Genomic DNA, 14,736 nt, shown 5'->3' with positions numbered 1-14,736 from the left:
GACCGGAGCAGCAACGCGACCGGAACAGCACCGCGATCGGAGCAGCACCGCGACCGGAGCAGCACCGCGACCGGAGCAGCATCGCGACTCGCTACTGTCCGACCGTCTGATGGGCGTGGCCTCTCCGTTGCCTGGCTTGTCACTTGGCTCACATTGTATCGGGCATCGTCCAATGGTCAACGTTTCACAATATTGGGATCCCTGATGTGGCAATGCAGAGGACGCCCCTGTTGCCACGTGGACGTCATACGGGGCTAGTTAGGTGAGCAACAGGCTTGAAGGGTCATGTTGTGATGCTTATAAAGACATTGTGAGGTTTGAACCTAAAAGTGCTCGGAGGCAGCAAGCAGTTACGTGGGCTCCTGTATAACTTAGGCCATCGGCGATGTTTCCCCACTGTACTTGGATAATATATGCACGATATACAGCACACATGGCTGTCCCGCTCACCGAACACAGTGCTCGTATATGAACACATCGAGGCAAACGTGGTGACGGTAAGGCTATTCTTCACCTTGCGCTCTTGTTTTATAATATGCTTTCTTTTGGAGGACTGCCCACCTTGGTTTTTGGCAACGTTTAAGAGACGGCATTTCGAGTTTTTCGATGTCCTGTACCGCGTCACCCTCTCCATTCCACGATTAGAACGAGGTATCCCAGTACCCGAGCTCTGCCAAAACTCATCTCTGGCGCCATATTCAGTAGTAGGCGATCCAGAGCAATTTTGGTACGCAGATCATTAAACTCAATCCTGAAAAAAAGCAGAAAGAATGTGACGTTTTTTAACACAACCGGCAGAAAGGCTGACGGTTTATTAAGATGTAATTCAGGCGTCAACGATTCACAAAAAAGGGAAAGCGCAGTCGATTCCAGACAAAGCAGCGGCGGATGGGAGCATGGTGCTATCGGTCCCACTCTTTCAACGCGAATTGTGCTCGCGGCTGCGGGCTGCCCCATCCCACCCTTATGCGACACACATTGCGAACCAGCTGAACCAGGCCGCACATCATCATTCTGCGCTAATATCGCAGCGAACCTCTGGAGTGATGTATTGTGAGACATCATTTCCACGCGCATCGTGTGCCATTTTCGAGTACGACACTACACATTTGTTATACGAATCATTCGTTTGGTGGCGCATGTCCTAGCCGAATGTGGTGCTGACTGGTCTGGCACAGCCCGCCTGCCACGGCGTCCCAGGTTGACTGGAAATTCCATTCGCACCGCCGCAGTTCCAGTGAACCGTTTGTGACGCGTCGTGCTAATCCCGGTCCGAAAGGCTAACTCGTCAGCCGTGCGGCACCCTTCCCTCGCCCGCCTTGTGCACGGTGCAGTTAGTGCGTGATGTGTGCACATGCACGACCCCTCGGCGATTCGCCCCGGTAAGGCGAGCGCTGAGGCGAAGAAAACGTCTCACGAGACACGCCGTCTAAGGGATGTACTTGCAGACGGACTGGCGCTGATACGACCTGGTGTCAAGCCAACCGCCATTGCTGATTGCCATTTTGCCGAACAGAACTCTGGTCAGATTGCCGTCAGGCCGGTTTTCTAGCCAGTTGGTGAAGTTGAGTGGGCTGCCGTCGAGCCAGCGGAACTCGTACGCCCTCCATGTCGGCTCGTAGTGCAGACCGATGTTAACAAACCGCGTCGAGTCGTTATGGGCCTGGACCATGGCGCGGACAAACTGGTTCTCCTCCGCGGAGAGGATGGAGGCCAGCTGGGAGCCGGTGTGGAGTGTCTCGCATGCCTCCTTCGCCTTCGTCCACCTCAGCTCGTCGTTGATGAAGGCGTAGCAGTTGCCGCAGTCGCCGCTCCAGCCGGGGTCGCAGCCCAGCAGGCGGCAACCGTTCAGGTCGAACTGGACTGCGGTGCAGGCCGACTCCAGCTGGCAGTAGAGGCCGCAGTGGGCGGCGCTGCCGGCGGCCACCGCGGCGACCTCCTCCCGCTGGTGGCTGCCGGCGGCCAGCAGCGGCAGCCGGCGGCCGACGGCCATCGCCAGCAGGGCGACCCACAGCAACAGCGGCAGCAGACGACACCGCATGGCGGGATGTTGTCGGCAGTCAGCCGCTTGAGGGCCGGGCACTGGCGAAGTGTTCAGCGCCGGGCGTCACTCGCGGCTCTCACCCACCGCTGCGTCCGCGCCCTAATGTCCTTCCATGCTGTGTCTTTGGTAACCAGGCACGCGGAAATCAATGCCAGTCTGATGTAGCGCGACGGCCATTTCGCGCAATGCTCGAGGCGATGCAGCGCGCGATGTCCCGTGATGTGTGATTTCCGGTTTATTTTCCACGCGCGAGCGCTACGGACCACAACGCCTCCCTCAAATTTAAATATTCACATTGGAATGGGACCAATTGGTAGCACCTACCTAACATCAATCTTCCGGCAAAATGGATGCTAATCAGTGCATATTGTAGTCTGATTACGGCATGGCTTTGTTCAGAAGTTAATGCCATAGGCTCGTGCCGCGGCCGGTCACCTGCAGCGTGATCGATGAGCCAGTCATTGACAGGCGCGTCAGAGCCAGTATTTCGCGTTCCTTTGTCTGCATCGTAGGTCCGTTGTCATGGGCTGCGACGGATCTAATTCACCTGAACATTCTGCACCTTAAAAGTAACGGAGAGGCATTCTGGTCGCGGAAAGGCATGCATTTTTTGGTACTAAGGACGCCTCGGATAGTGTGCCATCCGGCCGGGTACCGGATAAATTGGATAACAACAATTATCCTCCCGGATAGTGATATTTCGAGACACTGATGCACATAAGTTCTGGGAAGGGTTGCGTGATATCGTACGGAATCGTGATTAAGTTGCTAAGTACGTTTGCAAAGAAGATTATACACATAAATAGAATAGTATTACTGGCCTCGCAGGATAACCAAAAGAATGGAGAAATAGACTATTCTGTAGAGAGAGCGGAGAGACTGATGGGTCTCTTCATTTTCCTTGTTATTCTGCGGGGAATAAGGCTATAAGTACTGCCGTATTTATACGAATCGTGATACTGAGAGTTGATATTTTTGAATCGAGGGATACCGCTAGCATCACATTCAAATATCCTTTCATCTCAATTTTTCCTGCTTCTTAATTGGAGCCAGTCTAACAAGGGTTCAGTCTGGTATGGGCACGTACGACCCTGCGGCCAGGTCAGCTCATGCTAACCCCGCCAACTATCGGCTTCATTCATTCTCAGTGGTAAAGAACCAATTGTAAATATGTGGATGAAACCTTAAACTTTTAGCGCACCCGGCGATTTTTAAACTTGTCTCACTGTAGCCGAGAACTAAACTGGCGCGGCTGATGCTCAGCCAACGCAGGAATTGTCGCAGTGTAAACACAGCGATATTTTGTGGTTCGGTCCTCGCCTTATAAGTCCACATGGGGCCAGCAAACATGTCCAAAGCCCAAAGAAATGCGATATATACTACAGGCTTAACGACGACATGAGACGGGCGGGGCTTGGTGAGATTGGAGAGAAGAACATTGAATTTTTGTTCAAGTAGATTCCGTGTACAACAGCAGGGAGACAATGACACATGTGGGGACACCTCCATGAGAAGATCATAAGCGAGGGGGGGTCTGCATGGACGCGACTTTCAAATGTTTGACTTCCATCTTCAGCTCTGCGCCTGACTAAAGCGATCGCGAAGCTCGGGCAGCGGCATCCCGCGGTGACGCCGCACCATCGTCACTCGTGTCACGATCGGCACAGCGGCATGCACCAGCAGGAGTGCCAACGCCAGTTCTAGGCGAAATGACTTTAATGCAGAGACGCATACACAAAATGAGTGCAACGCGGCAAAATGTATGCTTCAAAAAGATATATCCGCCATTACCTTTACTGCATGACTTATTCAGTGCGCACCGCAATCTTTACTGCAAAAGGATCATACAACATGCGTGCCTCACGACAAAACTTACGCTGTAAAAATGCATACCCTCACTTCTTATAAGCAAAGACTCAAGCAGCCTTTACATTTACGCGACGTTCTTTCTACTGCAGACTTGGTGTCGCGTTAGTGCCATACGCAGGCGCGCAGCCAGAGGATTTGCAAGCGGCGGGGGGGGGGGGTACATGGGGTTGACAAAGGGCCCCCTGATTGCAAAAGGTCTTTCACCAAAAAGTCGTTGAATATGGCATATTTGCTAATGAGGGTACATTTTTATTTTACATGTTACATTACATTATTATTTTACATTTCATCCTTCTATGACTGGAATGATGAAATGTATTGGAAACTATGACTGGCAGCTACCGCGAGATCAATTTTGCCTGAACTTTGTAGTCAATAAACTGAAAGAATCATGCATTAAACGAATGTATGACATACATAGCCAGCGCTAAAGGGCTTAAGGGTTACTCCGCCCCACCGCGGGATATTTTCCGGCTGCCATTCTGGCGGCACAGGGCGAGATCCCCGGGTTGATCGAGAGGGCCTTAGAGGGCAACGTCAGATCACATTGATCCCAGACCCCCATCCATGACGCGGGAGGCCTTCTAACCCGCGCAGTTGACCCCGGTACAGTACAGGACGCATATTGACTCAATGGCATCCCTGATCGCAGCAGGTGGTCCAATAATTGGCACGCAGACCCCAGTTCGCCTTAACTGGCCCATGCTGGAATTGAGTTGGAGGGCCCACCATTCGGTGCTTGGGACCCTGACTCGCACAAGACCCTTCCATCGCCTCAACGTGAGCAATCACCATACGCTCTCACGTTTCCTTCCCATGTCAGATAGCCCCGACCAACGCAAGGAGCCCTCTGGCATTCGGGGTCCGGTCCCCGGCCCTTTGAGCGAACCTGCCTCGACCGACTACAGGGCCCTAGTTGACACAAAATACCTTGTTGGGCGCTGTGGGCCCCTGAACGATACAGGAACCCCCCCCGCATTGTGCAGGGGCCCGACCAATGTAAATCGCGGGCCCGGCGTCGTCCCTGCTTAGGAAATGGGCCCCCAGAGCTCAGACCGACACAAGGACAGCTGTACGCTGTTGATGATCTCTGGCCGTAATAGAGGAACACCCTGTTTCAAGGGTCCCCAATCAGTGGAAAAGGCCCTAACTGACATACTCTGCTCTACTCTTCTAAATAACTCTGACTGACCACGACCATATGGGCGGGGGTCCTTAATGTGACCTATTGCCAGCCCTTCAGACTCGTCAGCTTCCAATCGGTTCCTTGATCATACGCGCTCGGGTGGAGGTGGGAGTCAAATTGACCCCCCCGAAGGTTTTTCTAGAATGGTTTCCGAACGGCGCGGCGTAGCCGCACTACATTCTGCATAGCTGTAGACAATTGAATAGCAGATCGTTTGGTATCAACAATTTAGATATAACTTATAAGGTCGCTGACCTATGACTGGTCAAAGTCAGGCCATGGTTTTAGCGAAGGTAATTTCTAGGGAATCATTCAGTCTGATCCAACAACGGAGTGTTAGACGAAACCGTACATCTCTGAAATGCTTCTTCAGACAACACAACAGTGGAATGAGCAAATTACATTGACCTAAGGTCAGGTATGAAGGTCACGCCAAGGTCAAAACCAACCGGTTTTGTTACTCCGGGGCTTGTTGTATGGGATGGTTTCTGGTGCTCCTTTCGAATTTATGGTAGCATGAACCGCATTATACATCTTACGCGAACCTCTTGAACGTCATAATAGGTCATTGACCTAAAATGACCCAGGTCAACATTTTGTTTGAGGAACATACTGCCTAGCGTAATCTTTGTCGCTTAGTCAAATGCAAAACTCAAAGCAATCCTGTATGATTTTGATCACCTTGACCTTCAAAAGGTAGAAAAGGTCACTGACCTTACATGAGCATGTGATCTTTTGCTTAGAAATGGTTATCTAGGTTCAGGGGTCACTTTAGAGACCAACCTGGAACTGGACATTGTTTGACCTTTTTTGACCTGAAGGTCATGACCTAGGAACCTGAAACTTTAACCTAAGCGAGTTCACGTACAGGTTAACACACCCTGTAAATTTGGTGCCTTTAGCTTTCTTAGTTCCAGAGATCTCAGGTGGGGGGGGGGGGGCAAATTCACCTCCCACCTGAGCGAAGGGTATCTAGCCGGCCACCCGGGCGCTTGTTAAGTCTCGGAGAGACCCTTCGACCCCTCATCGGGCCCCTCAAACACCGCTCCCCTGACCAGCACAGGAGCCTCTCATTGTATGAAGGACCCCGAAGATTGCGAATCGTGGGCCACGGCCTCGTTCCTGCTTGGGAGATGGCCCCCAGCGTTCAAGATGACGGGGAGCCAATCGTTCGGTGTTTGTAGTTTCTGACCGACTTAGACACCCGCATTGTCTCAGGGGGTCCTGAAATGGTGCAAAAGGATCTCTGATACTACAGGTCACGGCCCTACAGGCCGCGATTCCTTATGTGACCTACAGTCAGTCGTTCGGGCCTTTGGGGCCCCTTGCTAGCACAGGATCCTCTGTGAGGCCCTGTGGAACCCTGCCAGATACAGGGGCCCCGAACAGTGTTAATCACTGGCCCCAGGTTTGTATCTGATTGGGAAGTGGGCTCTCAGGCCCATGCCGCCACGAAGCCGACTGCAAGTTACTGGCGGTATCTGACTGAGATATAGGCCCTTATCGACTCAGGGGCTTGATCAGCGCTCCAGATAAATGTCCCCCAGCTGGTATTGGAGTGCACGGCCATTCGGGCTGGGGCCCTGAATACGTCTGGTCGGACTTTCGGTCCCTCTAATGGATTCTTAGTTGTGGATTACGAGGGGCCCGAGGAGCTCCTCGGAGTCCAAGGAAGGGGGAGGGGGCACGCGCCCCCGTGTCCCCCCCCCCCTCCTCCCCGTCTGTGCCACCGCCCAGACACCACCAACTGATCACTGAAAGTTCATTTGAAAGATCATGAAATTCAATTTCTTGATCATGAAAGATCAAGAAATTACAGTTCAAAGGTAGGATTTTGTGGCCGAGGTTGATTTGCCGCAGCGTTACGTACCGCGATGCTCGGGACGTTCACCCAACCCTCTGGGCCCATCTGATCTTAGGCAATCGCTGCCACCGGCCGCAGGCCACCTCAACCATGGGGAAATAGTGAACAACGAAGCTCTTCGAGCTCACCGACCCATCAACAGGTGGGATGGGAGGCAGGCGCTCTGGACCATTGGGATACGGTGGCAGACTATAAGATCACGTTCCAAAGAAATGCAAGAACGCATCTCCGGATAATCCATTCAGAGCATCTCAGAAATGCGCCAAATCAAACGCAAGCCTGTCTGGAAAACAAAGAGGCATCGGGGATCTTATTGAATTGCCGAGAGATCGATGATTCCTCTACATGGCTAACGTGTTTGAAGACAGGCGGAATGCCGATGCCGACGCTCGGGCGTCCGTCCATGTGTGCCGGATCTCACTGATCGAATCGAGTGTGCGCCTCTGCGATGAAATCGGCATATCTGAAAGGTCGCCCGCCGTTGATTTTTCAGACGCACATGTTCAGAGCGCACGCACGGACCAAAAAACTTGATCGCAAATATATCGTAGTCATAAAACGCAGCAAAAAAGTAACTGGAGCTGGATCAACACGCCGCGCGCCTCAGTTTGAATTTTAAAACAACCTACCTGCGAACTGGATGACTTACGAGTTACACATTTTGGAAAATGGCCGTTGGCTGCTCGAGTTTGCATTTGACAGGCGAAAACAAAAGGCGCGTCTTCACAGAATATTGTATAGTATAGGCATGCTGCGGCAGGTTCAAAAGCTCATTTCAAAAACCAGTAGTAAAACTCATTGCATGAGGTGTTACCTAGCGTCAGCAAGGTGACATCAACGGTCAGGCATTGAGCAAACACCTGTAAAGCTCTGTAATAAATACTTTAACAAATAAACAAGATATCGGGGTAAAACACAGCCGTAACCGTAGTATGACAAGCGCTCACCACATCGACACAATGCCAGAGGTGTGTACCTTCAAAATAAGTGGGGGATGACATTTCGGCTTTAGGTCACTGCTTTCGACATAACGCCCACAATCCAGCTCCGAGGTTATAATTAGAAGGATTGGGGAGCGAGGGGGAGGCGGAACTCCTTCATAAATACGGGGTCCTCAGCCATGAACATTGGTCAGATGGCGCGATACACCTGTTAACAAGTCGCTAAGTACTCGGAAGACATGTCCTTCGAACGTCGTCTGGCAGCGCTGTGCTTCGCCAGTCATGCCTCATAGTTTTTCTGCACAACCTGCTTGACCAGGTCGAGTTCGCCGACGCCCACGAAGTCGGTCATGACGATGTTGAGGCCGCGCCGCACGCTCTGCTCGCGCAGCCAGCCGGCAGTCTGCGCATTGCAGTCAGCCGCCAGGCGGCGCAGCGAGCCGACCGGCCGCAGCGCTAGGTAGCTGCGCTGCGGCGTGAACACGCACTGATGCACGTGCAGCCGGCCGGGCGGCAGGGTGGCGCGTCGCGTCATCTGCCGCTCCAGCAGCGGGAACAGCCGGCGACCGCTCTGCGTGTCGGGCCACGGCGACCAGAGCGCTGTCTCGTCCCAGAGGTGCGGCGGCGGCGCCGCGGCCGCCCACTGCCCGCCGGCTCGGCACACAGCCAGCACGCGCCACTCACGGGCGGCGCACGCGCTCAGCGTCAGGTCCGGCTGGTCGCGCGGCACCAGCGCGTTGCCGAACATGTCGCGCAGCAGGTCACTGAGCTCGGCGAAGCTGGCGCCGTCCAGGCCGTACACGTGTTGCAGGTCGACTATGATCAACTCGCCGCGGTGTGCGTCCGCAAAGCGGCGCACGTCGGCAAGCAGCGGCGCCAGCGGCGGCCCGTGCAGGCCGTGCACCACGTGCAGCGCGCCGCAGTGCAGCGCGCCGCGCACGTCCAGGTAACGCACGCCGGCCTCCAGCTGCTGCGCCACGTCCAGCTGCTGGGTGACGGCCCAGCGGGCGAGCAGCGGGCGTGCCAGTCGAGGCGCGCAGCGGCAGAGGCCCGCCAGCGCCCCACCCAGGTCAGGCGCCGGCTCTGGCGGACAGTCGGCCGCGCGTAGGCTGTAGCTCAGGCTGTTGTGCGAGCCAGGGATGGCCAGTTGGCTGAGCGGCCGGTCCCGTACCTCGGCCGGAAGACCCGACATCCAGCTGTCCATACCGGCACCCCTGCGATCACAGACGACACGTGTCACCTACCCGCCGAACTGGAGGGGAGGGGGCCCCGCGTGTCGGAGTTTGTACGTTTTAAGTTATCCAAGGGAGTCCAGAGTTCAAAACTGGGGAACGTTAGTGACAACGCGATGGGGAGCGGGGGGATACCACGTAATTTAACGACGATTTACCATATGCCACTCCACAGCTTTCTTCCTGCGCAAACGAGGCAAGGGGAGTAGCAGCATCACCTCTTGATCTCTAACAGAGCTGGAGTAAAAAAAACAAGCAACAGAGCAATTTACAGCGTCCAGCTCGTAGACCCTCGTGCTGGCGGGCCGGGCGACCCACGTCAGGCCGCCAGTCAGCTCCGCCTAGCTAACCTACGACAGGTAGCCCGGGACTCACCACACCCCTGACGTCGGGCCGCCAGTCAGCCCCACCGAGCTGACCCACGGCAGACAGCCGGGCACTCACCACATCCCTGATGTCGCACCGCCAGTCAACGCTACCGAGCTGACCTACGGCAGTAGCCGACCGGTATTCATGTATATCAAGAATGTCAATAAGACTTCATCATTCCTGCTATGCTACAAATGGTGGCGATAGATGCATGGTGTGCCGGTGGGTTTGCAGCGGCGACATCTTCCCTTTCCGCTTTTAACGTACGGGATTTAAGAGAAATAACACGACGGTCGCAGTTCACCCGTTCATGTAACCACCGCGTTGTTTCATGCACGGCTTCACACGATCCGGCATCCCGCACATCAGGTTATCACACGATCCAGCATCCCGCACGTCAGGTTATCATACGATCTGGCATCCGCACATCAGGTTATCACACGATCCGGCATCCCGCACATCATGTTATCATACGGTCCGGCATCCCGCTTATCTGACGAGGACCTCAGACGTTGCTGACACCATCTTGCAAAGATTGTCTAGCACGATTGACCACAGGCTCTCAATCGGTGACAGACCTGGGCTGTTGCCAGTCCACATCCCCATGTCCAGAACCTCTGGAAGTTAGTTCGGCATCACGACGCAGAAGTGGTCCGCGATACAGGAGTGCCGCCCTGTTGGAAGATGACCTACGACGCATCCGGCAGCAGTCCGACCTTGCATGGCTGGGCTGGCTCCTTTCGCCGGTGCGATGCAGCCGTCACCGTCTTCTTCAGCATCGCCTCCACGCGGCACTCGGCTGAGACAGTGGGCCCTCGGGGGCGATGTGCAGGTCAGACAGCCCGCGGAAGCTCATCATCCCCACAACAGAATGTTCAGGTCTGTCTCGCCGTCCCGGTGACCGGCACCTCAGAGCCAGTGTGTACCCAGCGGCCGTCCTTCTGCCGACTGGGTGGGAGGAGAGTGCGAAAATAGACTCCTCAGTGGAGCAGACGTGTCCCATGTCCTCGATGGTGCAGCTCTTGCGAGCTACGGCGAACCGCAGCCGCTTGTTCTTCTCCGTCTTCATCAGTTTTGGCTGCCGATGCGGTTTGGACGGCTTCGTAAGCGGGCATGTCCTCCAACAGCCGCGTGCCATCGAGCTTGCCCTTCATGCGCGGACATGTCCTCAAACAGCCGCGTACCATCGAGCTTGCCCTTCATGCGCGGACATGTCCTCAAACAGCTGCGTACCGTCGACTTCGACACCGGGGACTGCTTTGTCGTCAGCCCTCGAGACAGTTTTCTCGAAGCCTTGCTCCTCCTCAGGCCTAGCTTCACCTCGACCATGTTGGTCACCGGCTCATCGAACTCTCTCTGACGATCCGTGCTGTTTCCAGGGACCGTCCCTCACGGTCACGCGACAGCACACGTTTGACGGCAGCCCCGCTGAGGCTCGTGCCCATGACCCCAGGTCATTCCACCCTCTACCATACCAACCGCACGGTGGCAGGCCGGTAATGTGTGCTCTTTGACATACCAACCGCACGGTAGCAGATCGGTAATGTGTGCTCTTTGACTTTCTAACGGCACGGTAGCAGATGGGTAATGTGTATTCTTTGACATACCAACCGCACGGTGGCAGGCCGGTAATGTGTGCTCTTTGACATACCAACCGCACGGTAGCAGATCGGTAATGTGTGCTCTTTGACTTTCTAACGGCACGGTAGCAGATGGGTAATGTGTATTCTTTGACATACCAACCGCACGGTAGCAGGTCGGTGATGTGTGCCCTTTGACGCGGTGGGCGTCAGGCGTGTCAGCGCAGAGTACCTGTCCTGACCGGTGTCACACTGTCCGCAGCACCCCTGGAGCTGGGTCCCAATACAATGGCATTCGTTTTGCGGTCGGGCGGGGAGAGTGATCTAATTGTACCACAGGGTCATCAAGTTTGGGACATACTCTATACGTCCAGGGCAATGAATGACATAAAGCGTGATGCCATGTAGTATATAGTAGTCACATTTCAAGTAGATGGGACGACAGATAGGTGTGCTGTACATGACTCGTAGTTACTAACCCGCGCATATGCTACAAAAGGCAAAGAACATCTATATGCGTCCAAAGGCTTTCAAATTTGTCGTTTCTCGTCATTCTCCAGCGGTCCACGGTAGCTGCCAGGTGCTTTAGTGGAGAAATGTGCCATGTTGTGCCATGAAATTATTTTGCCGGAGGTACCTGCCAGATGGCGGGTACTCATTTATTGGAAGGACATAATGCGACTGAGACTTGGCGGGGTACATTTTGGGGGTTCATACTGATCACAGTGAGTTGTGGGACAAACCTGCACAGCTTTCATGACCTCGTGACGTGCATAATACAAACTCTGAAAAGCGTCCAAAAACAGTAGATCCCTGGTTTTCGCCCAAGCGTACGCCACATGCCACACACATCATTAAAACCTCCGTTTAAACGATTTGCCTATTTTTCTATGTCAAACGGCGTCGGTCGTGTTTTACTGTGGCGGTAGGTGGCCGGGCCGAGATACGGGCTCACTTTCGTCCCATTTTTGGTCAAATTTTCCGCAGCTTGTCAAAGTCAAATTTCTGTATGTTGAACGTGCAGGGTTCTTCTGCACGTGCTACGCGCATAGCACCGTTCGCACATAGATGACATTGAACCCAACCGGCTGGTACAACAATCCGATGTATCTTCAAGCTTTCAGTAACGTACCTAACACGGTGACGTCGGAGCAGTCGTTTCAAACCACTACACCGCCGCTGGATTGTCTGTGATTTATAACTTTGAATCGACCAGTCACAAGAAATCACGTCTCCGCAGCGGCCTGCCGCGAGCGCCAGCTCTTCAGCTCGCCTCTGCCCGCTCTCCTGGGTCGGCCGACGGCGACCGTTATCTTTGCCTGCTTTCTCCAGCGCTAGTCTGCGGTACACACCCACACGCGGTGGCCAGGCGCGGGCCCAACCGGCCGAGCACGGGGACGGAGATGCAGACGGAGACGGAGACCGAGACAGGGACAGAGACAGAGACAGAAACAGAGACAGAGACAGAGACAGAGACAGAGACAGAGACCGAGACCGAGACCGAGACCAAGACCGAGACCGAGACCGAGACCGACACCGAGACCGAGACAGAGACAGAGACAGAGACAGACAGAGACAGAGACGGAGACAGAGACAGAGACAGAGACAGAGACAGAGACAGAGACAGAGACAGAGACAGAGACAGAGACAGAGACAGAGACAGAGACAGAGACAGAGACAGAGACAGGGACAGACACAGACACGGAGACAGACACAGATACAGACACAGAAACAGACACAGAGGCAGAGACAGAGACGCACATAAGAACAGACGGCGAAAACAAATTCATTGAAAAGCAGCTGAAAGGGAATGTTCGATATTTCAAGATAGTGAGGCAAGCATAGCTCTCTTGTTGCCATTGGCGCGCTTTTACGCGCAAAAGACTGCTCTAGACAACACAAAATCACTGCTGAGTAAATAAGCTCTTCAATACGCCATCGTTTACACCATGGAACATTTGCATGACGTCCGAGCCGCTGCCAGATGGCCGTGTCAGGATTGCCACTATGGCCGAGACTAGCTTGTAGTACTTCAGCCTGCCAACAGGCGACGCGCGTGTTGGCGCGTGTTTGCGAAACCCTAATATTCTTATGTGCCTGTGTTGTCGTCTTCTGATGATATTCTGTGATTCAACATCGTGTACTTGCATTTACCTAGCCAGCTGTTGCGCTATTATAAATTTATTTTATTCCCATTTTTACTGCGGTCATAACCCGTACCACTGCCCAAAGTCCTGTACTATATGGCACAAAACGTAATTCGTGTTCGTTCATCCGTCCCTCTTATCCTCTATCTTGCGTCATCCCGCATTCTTGTGACACCCCGCTCGTCCGGGGCAGGCTGCATGCGTCAGTCACCAGCGGGCCGAAAACCCCGTCGGAAGGGGAACCCCGGCCGAGTACCCAGCGCACATGCGCGGGTCAGAGCTTGGTGGTTGGCCCCCTCCCCCAAGCGCATGCAAGCCTGCCCCACCGTGAAGCATTTTCCTTCATCCCATAGCCCTGAGTTGATCGCTTCTAGTCCAAAAGGCTCTAATCCAAACAACCTTGTATTTGAAACTTGCACTCAACGCATCAAAATAGTCGAAGGCCAACTGTGACCGCTAATACCACGGACCGTGCTGATGTATGGACGGTGAAGCGGACATGTGAGGTGGACAGGTGAACGCTACGTGGATGGTGAGATGGCGGTATCTGCGTGACGTCTGTGTGACGTCATGAATGCCTGGCTGACGGGGAAATGGCCGGCACGGGAATCGTCTGCGTGTGATGCGTTTGTGTCGTGCGAGCCGAACAACGCGGTGAGTATTTGGTAGAAGACGGCCTACCACTGCCTCTTTAGACAGCTGTGTGTGCAGGAGGGGGGGGGGGGATGGGTGACGGGGATATCATAATTTTGAAAACTGTACCCGGACGCAGCACATTGTTGCAAAAGCTACCGCAAATTTCTCCTCGAAAATGATAAGAGCGAATCATTTCCTTCAATCTGTATGGCATTCGGCTTGGCACTGCCCCTCTGGACAGTTTGTCGCGCGTAAAATGCCGTGTGTCCACGGGCAAATCAGATGAAGACGCTAACCAAACTTCAAAACGTAGGCGAACGTAACTCCTACAAACCGTGTCACCAAAACCACTTTGTGCGAACCACAGCTGCATATGCCTGAATCGGGAATAACAGGTGCTCAGAACAACGGCCTCGGTTTGTTTGCAAGTTTGAGCAAAGGAGTGGGGGTCCGGAGCCAACTGTCTTGAAGTGTGTCTACCACTTCATTTGGTCGAACTCCAACAGCGTCTCACTGATCGCTGGCGGCCCGGTGACAGCGGCCGTCTCCAAAATGATGGCGTTCAACTTAAATTATGTCGGTGGCGGGTGCGAATACGCGCAAACGATGCCATTCTCGGGGTCCTATCGGCCAGCAATGCAAATCAAAGTGTCTTTTCTAGTTGACATCATCAATTGACGGTGATCGGACAAACGCGTTGCACTGGCAAATCACACCCCTATACGAGCGTCATCGGCTGCACGCAGTTGCACTTTTTGTGCGTGCTTATAAGCATTTGTCCTTCGTTACCGTGCTTCATCACACCGCAGGCAGGCCAGCCAATGTCAGTAGTGCGGAACAAGGGGTGATTTTGGCAGGGATGACATGC

The sequence above is a fragment of the Pollicipes pollicipes genome, unplaced genomic scaffold (genome assembly GCF_011947565.3).
Source record: "Pollicipes pollicipes isolate AB1234 unplaced genomic scaffold, Ppol_2.1 Scaffold_4295;HRSCAF=5057_pilon_pilon_pilon, whole genome shotgun sequence".
Classification (NCBI taxonomy): Eukaryota; Metazoa; Arthropoda; class Thecostraca; order Pollicipedomorpha; family Pollicipedidae; genus Pollicipes; species Pollicipes pollicipes.
This window is presented reverse-complemented; position numbering follows the sequence as displayed.